Source organism: Abramis brama (assembly GCF_963993115.1).
Source record: "Abramis brama genome assembly, chromosome: 7".
NCBI lineage: Eukaryota > Metazoa > Chordata > Actinopteri > Cypriniformes > Leuciscidae > Abramis > Abramis brama.
Genome location: NC_139969.1, coordinates 15765406 through 15777437, shown reverse-complemented (window position 1 = coordinate 15777437; position 12032 = coordinate 15765406).

Here is a 12032-nt window from a genome sequence, read left to right as displayed (position 1 = left end):
ACAGAGGGTGTGATTAGTCATAAAAGCACATCAAATGTGCATCACAGAAAAGACACTGCAAGAGAAAGAGAGATTTAATCATTACTGTAAATATTTTTTTTCCGATGCTTAACCTTTATGCTTTCCTTGAAAAGTGTGATTCATGATAAACATCTTGCTCATTTTAGTTAAATAAGTACCAGTACAAGATGCACACATGTGGAAGTGTGAATAAAGGAGAAACTGTGTTGCGGTATTAAATTCATTACTTATTAATTCCCATTTTGCATTGCATTGTGTTTTGTACAAAAATGTCAAAGATATGCTTTGTTTGTATTTATTTTAATCATTAGTCTATAATATGCACATCAGTATTTCATGATATGCTGTATGTGTATGCACATTTATGTGCAAAACACATTCATGAAGTCTTATGCAGATCAACAGATCTCTATAGTGTCATCATGCATCAGTGGTTTGGACTAATTCCTCAGTAAATGTGCAGGACTGCTGAAGTGAAGACAGTGACAGAAGCCTCCAGCAGAGGGCCTACAGCAAGACCACCCTACCAGACAAATCTAAGTATATACTGACACCTATTGTCATTATTGTAATCTGCAGTTCTGTGCTTTTAATCATATGTTTACTTAAAAATGAACACTAGATGACGCCATTGCTCCATTAATCACACCTGTGTGTTAACCTAAAAACTTCACGGTTTTCTTGAATCAGAGATTTTATATTGGCATTGTGTGAAAATTCTTAATGTTATCATTGTCTTATAGTTCAATGTAGCCTAGTTAATATATTTTCAAATCAATTAATTAGACAACTTAATATAACTTGCCTGCATCACAATTTATTGATTGCATACAATGACATGCAGCTTTTATGATTCGGATTGTTTAAATCAACCTTAAAGTCAGCATGAAACGAAGTTGAGTGAAACAGCTTCTAGAACAGGAATAAAATGTAGGGCAGGACTTGATTCGATCTATCAGTAGTTGATTTTATCATTGGATCTTTGTGGTTTGCTATTGCTGCAAGAGGGAGGGAAACTTATTGTGCTTAAAGATTACAAGGGCACATGAATAAAAAAAAAGTATAATGATTTGCACTGATAAATACTGCAATACTCCATAAAAAAAAGTAAGAATTGTCTGTTTTGATTTATCGGTGACTTTAAAAGGCCCTCCACATATAACACGAAATCATAATTTCATGCTCTGTAATAAGAAACATCATATTTGCCTTAAGTGTCTGGTTTTATTGTTGTATACAATCAGTGTTGGGTGTAATGCATTACTAAGTGATGAATTACTGTAATTTCATTACTTTTCCCATGAAAAAGTAAAGTAAGGGATTACTCTTAATTTTTCTGTAATTTAATTACAGTTACTTATAATGTAATTGCATTAAATACTGTATAGACTATAGAACAATTCTATAAAATTCTATAAAAGACTGCGCTTCTCTGCCTCCCTGCAATCCGTCTCTAGCATGACTTCACTATCCAGTTAGATTCATCATCAATCACCCCATCAAGGTCGGTCAGAAATCTTGGGAGTAATATTATTTGATGACCAGCTGACCTTCACAGACCACATTACAAAGACAGCTTGATCATGCAGGTTTGCACTGCACAACATCAGGAAGATCTTTCCTAACTGAGCATGCAACACAACTTCTCATCCAGGCCCTGGTCATTTCAGGCTTGATTACAGCAATGCTCTTCTGGCTGGACTTCCATCATGTGCAACTAAACCTCTACAAATGTCTTCAACGAGCCCAAAAGGGCCCACGTCACTCCTCTGTTCATCTCTCTGCACTGGCCACTCGCCACTCAAGTTCAAGGCATTGACGCTTGCTTACAGATCTATCACAGGCTCAGCTCCCTCCTACTTTCACTCACTCCTACGAGTCTACATTCTTACCAGAAGCCTACGATCAGTCAATGAGCAACGGCTCGTGGAAATATCACAGTGAGCCAAAAAATCACTCTCCAGAACATTCTCATTCACGGTTCCATGCTGGTGGAACGCTCTCTCCACCCTCATCCGGAATGCAGAATCCCTGACAACATTCTAAAGACAACTGAAAACTCATCTCTTCCGTGAGCACTTAACCTCATACATTTTTTTTTTCCAAATTCTTTCCTTTTTTGTACTTTGAGCACTTCTTGCGTTGTTTGTGCCTCTTCACGATGACTCGCTTAATTTAGTCCTAATTTGTAAGTCGCTTTGGACAAAAGCGTCTGCTAAATGACTAAATGTAAATGTAAAATGTAATGTAAAACAATGGTGGATTTAAATCCAAAATTTTATGACTAGTGTTAAAAAATATGTTTTTAATGTAGGCTAACATTCTCCCTTTAAATACTTTGGTCAGTTCAAGAATAATTTATGCAATTTTATATTTGAAAGAATTAAAAGATCAGTTTCATGTCTATCCTTGTATAGTTCAACTGGTCGAGGTTGATGTGGGATTTAGAAAGTAATTAGTAATAAGTAATGCATTTTTTTTAGAGAGAGTAATTAGTAACAAAATCTAATTACTCTGTTGAAGATGTAATTAGTAGCTAGCACTAGCTAGTAATTAATATTACCCAACAACATGATATACAATTCACTATAATAAACTGTTACTAAATTTAAATTATATGTGTATAATCCTCCCACCCCCTCTCCTTTTTGTCAATTTAGACAGCATCAAATAAAAGGGGTTGGGGTGATCAGGAAATGAAGAGAGATTAATCAAATTGTAGTCCTTAAAACCTCTAGGATCATTCTAGCCATTTCCTCAAGAAATTTTGATTTATAAAAGACAGATACGCTGTACCGAGTCTTTCCGAAAACAGCCGAGCTCCTGGAGGCGTGCCGTGCAGCGCTGCCAATGGCTTCCGTTGTGGTGAAGAGATGAGTCCCACCTTAGGACCCAAGCAATCCGATTTTTTTTAGTGCCTGGTTGGTTAAAAATCAGACAAAATCACTTTATTATACAAGTCATTTGAACTACGCTATAACGACCATTAATGTCTCTTAACTTAATGTTTAAACGTACTAATGTTTCATACTAGTATGTAACCGAAGCTATAGATTGTGAAATTAAACATTTAGTTCTTAGTGTTTTTTTTAGTTAGCTTACCTATACAATTCAATTTCTATACAATAGCTGTCTGTCTTTCTGTAAAGCTGTATGTAATGTGAAAAGCGCTATACAAATAAATATAACACTTAATGGCAGACTGCTAGACTACCTGCTTAAAATGTTTTTACAAACTGTTTTTATCTTATCTTGTACATAGCAGCAGGATTTAGCAGTAGGCCTATATAGCAGCACGATTTAGCATGCTACATAAAGCTACCACATAAAACTAAAACAGCTCACGTTAGCTACAAGTTATTGTGAGAACAGCTGCCAGATGTACGATAATTATCGTATTTGTACGATAATTTTGACCTCTGTACGATGTACGATCAATAATGGAAAAAATCCTATAATGTACGATAATTTCAGAACTGTGTGACACTTCAAATGATGGTCGTTGTAACTTGTAATAGGGCTTCTCATTGATCTAGCTGTGGATTCTACGTCTACCGGGGGAAGAACGTGTAGAGAGAGGGAGGTGTGTGCTAGTGTGCCTCAATCACGAAGCGCATGTAAGGACCCAACCAATCAAATGTAAGTGCGGGCGGGCTTTTATCTATAGCTACTCCCGAACCGAATCAGAACCGAACACCCCCCCCGGTTGGAGATTTGTTGACTCCCAGAAATGACTTTTGTGCAGGTTGGGATGTCTGTCATTTTCATGTCGTTGACTCGTGTACGATAATTTTTTTCCAAATACGATAATTTTGAGCTTCTGGTACGATACTTGGACATTTCAAATCTGGCAACACTACCAGGCATACTACTGGGTTCCTAAGATGGGTCTCATCTCTCTAATTTATAAAGCCAAAACAATCTCTGTTACCTTAAATTATACGCTTATCTCTGTAAAGCTGCTTTGAAACAATCTACATCGTTAAAAGCGCTATATAAATGAAGATGACTTGACTTGACTCGACTCATCTCTTCACCACACCGTAACCCGAACTTGCACGTTGATGGGCATGCTCTTGCTCTCGCTCTGGTTGATGTGTTCCGGGAGAAGTGTACATACAAGGAATTCAGACCTTTATGAAGTCATACAGGGCCATACTCGAAAAAAAAAAAAAAAAAAAACTTTCCAAAACTTATATGAATCATGAAGGAGTGTATTTGGCACTCTTGTGATATGTTCCCACTTGTTTTTTTAAACTTTGGCCATGTTTAGCATGAGAATCCAACTATTTAACAGTGTAAATAAGTCAGAATGCATGAAATAGCATTAGACATCCCTTTTAAATGAATAGTTTACTTAAAAATTTAAATTTTGTCATCATTTACTCACCCTCAAGTTGTTTCAAACCTGTATGAATTTCTTTCTTCTGCTGAACACAAATAACCCTGCACCAAAGCCTTTTGAACGAAAGGTGGTGCTGTTGGTCTTTTTTAGAATACATATTCAGCTTGATAGATTTGGGCATGGTTTTCAGTAAAGAAAAAATAAATAAATAATACTTTTTGGTTTCTTAGACAACAGAACTTTCTTAACAGAATAATTCTAGATTAAATAAATAGTCAATAAATAGTCTATACAACTTTTGCCTTCTCATTTTAATACACACAGAGGCAGAATTGCCAGTCCTATGAGAGTCATCGTTTGGAGAGTGACCGTATTATTTAACCGTGATTTGTATCCAAACTTAAGTTTTAGGACGCATGTGTGGAAGGAACCGAACTACAATGCACATAAGTTACACACGCGTTGTCTTTGAGGTGTCCGTCGCCTTACCTTACAGAGATGGAGAAATGTACTGGTGTCATCTGAAGGTTTCAGTGCCATCCACCGCTGCTGCTCGGTCAGTTTTGCAGTCCGGGCGTAACTCTAACTCAAATGTTCTTCTCTCTTAAGCCGCTGTCGATTTATCAAATGCGTGTAATCACGTGAACTTACATTAAAAGAGTTGTTTCAATGAAATAAACAAAGTGTCTTCTCGTTTTTACATGACAAGTGTTGTTCTGTCAGTGTTGCACAACTTCGGAGTAATTAAACGCAAAATGATAAACACAACGCAGAATGTCCCTTTATGTACACCATAGTTGATAAAAACATTGAGGAACTGAAGGCCACGAACAGCTTTCACAGCTTATTTTTATATTATTTGTTTAATGGAAGTTCATGGACGATTGGATAACTTTCAAGCGATGTTTGTCAAGAAGTTTGGTATAAGGTACTTTTTTATCCTTTCTCTTTTTTTCCTTTTTGTTGTTGTTGTTGTTGTTGCAGAAAACCTTTTCAAACTCTTTTAATTTCTTTTGTAAAATCACAGAATGTGCACCCATTAAAAATACATAAACCAGCAGCACAGAATTGTATAATGTATATGGTATGATATTTTGCATGGTTTATCAGCATGCATAGTATTTTGTAATGTGATTGTGTAACATGTTATATCAAATAATATATGAAGTCATGAAACGGAAATTGAGATAGTCTTTTCTTTCCTATTGTTTTACGTATATTCAAGTGAAAAGGCTTCACCAAGGGGGTAATCCATCACCCGGAAAGCATACCTTCCCCGGGGGCCGCCATTGGTTAGCAAGCCATCACCTGCTGTTAGCATTCCATTGACTCCCATTCATTTTGGCGTCACTTTGACAGCGATTAACTTTATATCTGAGGCGTTTAAAGACTCTATTTATCCATTGTTTATTTCTAAAGAAACACGACAATATATAAAAGGTTCCATTATCTTGTATCTTACGTTATGGCCCCATAGAAGCAGTTTTTGTAAAAATAGGCTAACGATTGCGTCATAACCACATGACTCTCTGTCGCACAGTAGAGATATTACTGTAGAGACAGGAGGAGAAGCTCGCAGGCAATCGGGGGGACGTGGAGGAATAAAGTGTGATAAAGTCAAGGGAGAAGCCCATAGAGAGTCATAAAGTTGCTCCTGCTCCTAGCTCATGGACAGCTCCTACTCACGCTCTCCGTCTCTTCAAAATTCGTAAGGGAATAATTCAGATTTCTCTTGGCACTGCTACTAGAAGACTTACAACTGTCAGACAGGTTGCTCACGTCACATCTACGTCGTCAAGCTTAGTTTGAGGCTGCGCAGTACGCTCAGCCATCAGGAAGTGAGTGCTTCTAATTGACTTCACTTTTCTCCATTGAATCCAATGGGGTCGCTGTGTCCATTTCTTTTACTGTCTATGGGCTTCACAAACAAAAATGTAGGGCGGGACTTGATTTTGTCCATCAAGAATTTATTGGATTATAGACCCCTTCACGGTTGACATCACAGGAAAATTTGCAGTTCGCAGTGCGCAGGTCAGGGTCAGAAAGTTCATTCCATCCCATTGAATTGTGTGTTAACCAGGGGGGCAGGGTTTCATATTATTTTGAAGTTTCCCCGGGCACCGCCATTGGCTAGTGGACCATCACCTGCTGTTAGCATCCCATTGACTCCCATTCATTTTGGCGTCACTTTGACAGTGAATAACTTTACATCTGAGGCGTTTAAAGACTCCATTTGTCCATTATTTATTTCTAAAGAAACATGAAAACATATAAAACGCTCCATTACCTTGTATCTTACGTTATGGCCCCGTAGATGCAGTTTTTGTAAAAATAGGCTAACGATTGCGTCATAACCACGCGACTCTCTGTCGCACAGTAGAGAAATACCGTATGGACAGGAGGAGAAGCTCGCACGCAATCGGGGGGACGTGGAGGCAAAATGACTAAGTAATTAATCAGAATACTTAGCAAAAGTTACTCCTGCTCCTAGCTCATGGACACATCCTACTCACACTCTCCGTCTCTGCAAGTTTCGGAAGGGAATGATTCAGATTTCGCTTGGCACAGCTACTAGAAGACAGACGGGTTGCTCACGTCACATCTACGTCGTCAAGCTCAGTTTGAGTTTGCGCAGTACGCTCGACCATCAGGAAGTTAGTGCTTCTAATTGACTTCACTTGTCTCCGTTGAATCCAATGGGGTCGCTGTGTCCAGTTTATATACTGTCTATGGTGTTAACCAGATAATTTCTCGTCAAGAAAAACAATGCCTACTTGTTGCGTTGTGGACTGTGAAAATCGCACCATTTGTGGAGTCAAGTTTTTCAGGATTCTCATTCGTTTAAAAAAATAGACGACATCTGTTCAGATAGATACTGCTATCTGCTAAGTCTGTAGTATGACACAGGTCACAATTTTCTGTACACTAGCCTATAACTTTAAGCTATGCTGGTTAATAGTTTTTTAAATGTCATGGACCTGTGTCATGCTACAGACGTAGCCAGCTGCTAGTAGTTAGCCGCAGGCTAGCGCCAACGGTAGAGTTAAGCCATGGTAAGTAAACAAATGTTTTCTGTAAACTGTAGAGTGATTTAATAGTTAGGTGAAGTTTGATATCTGGCTTTAATTGTGACCTGTGTCATGCTACAGACTTAGCAGGTAGCAGTATCTATCTGAATAGATAGCAGTACCAGTGAATATCTTGCCACTTGCTAACATTGTCTACCCATTCTGTTAGGAGCTCAGGATCAGGCAGACAATCGCCATTAGCTAAAACAAGTTTATTATGGTACTGTTCCCGTTCCTGTGGTGGCAAAGACAGTGCATACCTTGACACAATATGCCGGTCTATTAGTCACGCCATTTTTCTGACCCCATGCTGCGCGCACCCAACCTAGGCTTTCGATGTTAACAAACATTGAAGGGGTCTATTGGATAGCTGTCGTTTGCTGTTTCTGTGATCTCCAAGTGAGTGACAAGTTGTTCCGCCCTCACGCCAGTAAACATGTCATCATCAAATACCAGCATGCTTATAGAGAAGGACTCAACTTGTACAGCTCTTGTACAAAACACAGATGATTGGTTAAAGCAGTGGTTCCCAACCTTTTTCCTTGGGGCCCCCCTATGTACATATTTAACAATCCGTGACCCCCCCCCCATATATATATATATATATATATATATATATTAGGGGTGTAACGGTTCACAAAATTCACGGTTCGGTTCGATACAATACACTTGTGTCACGGTTCGGTTCGGTACGTTTTTGATACAGCAAAAAGAAAGAAATGCCAGAGAAATTTCCTTTTAATTTTTTTTATTCTTTTTTATATTAAAACTAACATCATAAAGTATGATTTTTTTTTTACTTTGAGCAATTCTAGAGCTATAATTCTCTCTTCTTATGAGCATATAAAACAAAACAGCTCCTTGGAAAAAATGAAATGTAATATTGTAGTAGCCTAGTTATAAACAAAGGTTTATTTTATTTCAGATTAACATTTGAGGGCAGCAATTGTATTCATAATGTCAAAATAAAACCGACGTAATGTTACTTGAAGGAATTATAGCCTACTATTCCTGCCAAACTTCCATGGTTGCAGTTACTACAGTAAATCCATGGTGAATGTTGCTGATCTGTGGACACTGGATAGTTCATTCATGGCACAATGTTTCTTCCTGGTTTCCACGTCAGCGCTGTTTGATCCGTTAATAACGGAGAAATGTGAATGTTTCTCACTAGATCTCGCAGCGATGTTATTACTTCTGTGGCAAATTCAAATGCTTTCTTTACTGGATCTCTTATTAGCGCTGTGTAGTAACAGTGTCGCATGATCACGATCGGCTCGCGCTGCACTGGTCCAAACTGATAAACGGTCCTTCAACCACACAATAACGAGCAGTTTCGTTCTGCTTGCATTACGTTTGCTATTTGATGTTGGGCAATGTTGTGGTCGCGCCAGCGTCTTACATTATGAACGCGCTTGCCACGCGCAACGCGCCTACATTTGAAATAACGAAATTGTAATTGAAATCGGCATTGTAAGCATATGATTTTTTAAAAACTTTGAAAAAAATATTTTTATATAAAATGATTAGTGGAACATTTTATGTATCTTTATTCACCTCAAAGGACCCCAGGTTGGGAACCAATGGGTTAAAGTATATTGATCACCAAAATATTGTCGGAGCAGTATTATTAGATTTTAGTGCTGCCTTTGACATAATCGACCATAGTTAGGGAAACTCAAATGTTATGGTTTTACACCATCTGCATTAGCATGGGTAGAGAGCTACTTGACAGATAGAACACAGAAGGTGTATTTCAATGGAAGCTTCTCTGAGGTGAGGTCTGTAGCATGTTGGATTCCACAAGGGTCTTCATTAGGACCACTGCTTTTTTCTATCTTTACGAATGATCTCCCACTGGTCTGTAAAAGAGCTTCTATGTCTATGTATGCGGATGATGTAACACTTTATATGCCTGCACCAGCTTTAGAAAACATTACTGCAGCTCTCAACAATGAGTTGCAGATGGTATTTAATTGGGTTACTGATAATAAACTGATAATAAAAAAAGTCTTAAATATAGCCAAGACTATAAGTATCTTATTTGGAACTAAATGTTCATTAAAAACAAGGCCCATGTTGGATTTAGTACTAAATAATGTTGCTGTTGAGCAGGTACATGAAATAAAGCTTCTTGGGGTAACCTTAGACTGTACTTTGTCGTGGTCAAGACATATAGAAGAAGTGGTGAAAAAGATGGGGAGAAATATATCTGTAGTTAAAAGGTGTTATTCGTTTTTAAATCCATATTTAATTAAACATGTTTTGCCGACCCTAGTGTTATCACACTTAGATTATTGCTCTGTGGTTTGGTCAGGAACTACAAAGAAGAATTTAGGGAAACTACAGAGGGTTCAGAATAGAGCTGCTCGTTTAACCCTTTGCTGTACAATAAGGGCTAATGTTAACAAAATGCACGGCAAACTATTCTGGTTAACGGTTGATGGGAGGTTAAAAGCATCACTTCTTGGCTTTATAAACAAAATTAATGTATGGAAAACTCCTGACTGTCTGTATAGGCAACTTACTCTGAGTTCTAATGTACATACATACTGTATCTCACGAGGCATGACGTTATTGGTAAATATATTATTCATAAATCCAGAACAAACTCAAAACAACGTACAGTGTTGTATAGAGCTATGGTTGAATGGAACTCTCTTCCAGGTCATATTGTTAAAACTCAAAATAATATTGGTTTTAAAAAACAAATAAAGGAATTTTTATGTTAGCTTATATTAGTAGATAGAGTATATCGTATGTGTATGTGTGTATGTATATGTATATATATGTGTATGTATATATGTATATATGTGGGTGTATGTATATATATATATATATATTTGTATTTCATGAGAATTTGTTGTTTCAGTGTATGATTGTGCATTGGTTGTGTATGTTTTGTAATATGTCAATCTGCGTATTGATTATGTAGTGCGTTTTTTATTCGTGTTATGTGTTTTGTGTGGACCCCAGGAAGAGTAGTGGATGCATTTTGTTGCATCAGCTAATGGGGATCCTAATAAATAAATAAATAAATAAATGTCATCAAAAGATTACAAGGGCACGTGACTTTAAAAAATAGATATGCATGGATAAATCATTTATAATAAACACCATAAAATATTCCATTAAAAAAACAAAAACAAAAAACAAGAACTGTCCATTTTGATTTCATGGTGACTTTAGAAAAGGGTATTGGTGAGTCCAGCAGGTGCTCGTCCTGTGGTCTGTGTAGGGCTAATGCCCCAGTATAGTATGAGCTTGGTGTAATAAAAATCCCCCCACTCATTGTAGCTGCTGTCACATTATGCTGGTTGCAGGATTCCAGTATGTGAATATGGTGGTTGAGATTGAAGTTGTATTGTTGTTCTCAAAATTCAACTTCCGTCCCGAAGATCCCCTCTGGACGTAATATCTCTATATCACTAAACAGACAGAAGACGGCATCACAAAATAAAAATACCAGTTTACTTTTTACATTGAAATATGTTTACATTTTTAAATGCACAATCCCTCTGAATTGTCATAGACAGTAGAGGGGTTTTTGTACAGTGTATGTGTGTTTCCTGTTACTGTGGGCCTCAAAGCACAGTAATACATTGCAGAATCCATAACTGCTGCAGAGGAGATTTCCAGATGAACACGATTTTGTGCTTTATGAAGTTTGATTGACAGACGTGGGTCAGGTGGATTGGCTTTTGTCACATAATCAGAAGCTTCATCAATCATTATTAGAAATTCTGATCTTGATCCGGGTTTTTGTCGGTACCAGTGCAAACTGTCTACAGAGCCTTCATATGTGCATGAGAGCGTAATGTTTTCATCCTCCATTAACACTATGGTGTTGTTATCTGATTTGATTCCATACCCAGTAGTTTCACCTGTAAAGACAGATATACATATTACTTGGCACTGAAAGGAAAAAAACAAAACAGAAAGTAGTTGTCTTTTTTACCCAAGCACAAGAACTAAATAAAAATAAAAAGCAATAAAAGCTAATTTCTTACCAAAATAATAGAAAAGTATGAACAGACAGAGCAACAACATTGTTTTTGTGAATATTTCTCAAGAGAACTGCTATCTCTGTCCTGTCTTTAGAGGCATTGTGCCATTCCTGTTTTGCAGTGACTTTCCCCTCAGCTAGCTCCACCTACTTATTCTCATATATTACTTTCACAGCTTCACACATACTTCAGAAGTTCTCCATGTTCTTCCTCTGTGCAAAGTTTGGTACAAAGCTACATTGTTTAATAGTCAGCATAAGTGTATCAGGTATGTAATTTAATATACAGTATACTGTATGCTGAGAATCATCTTTGGAATAAGGCATAGCCATTTCTTGATATAGCCTAGATTGCATCTGCTGAGAATACTGCCTTTTCAGTATAAGCTAGAAAAAACATGTGTTTAGACAGGGTTTGCTTTGGACGTACTGAAATAGTGTAATTAGAGTTTGCAGTTCTATGTTCATAATTATGTTCAAAACCTTCAGAGCTGATAAGATGTTTTATATTAAGTTTTTAAATTTAGCATCATGATTTTCCATTTTGAATATCATTTCTGATTGAGTTTTTGTAGGGTGCAGTTGTGTTTCC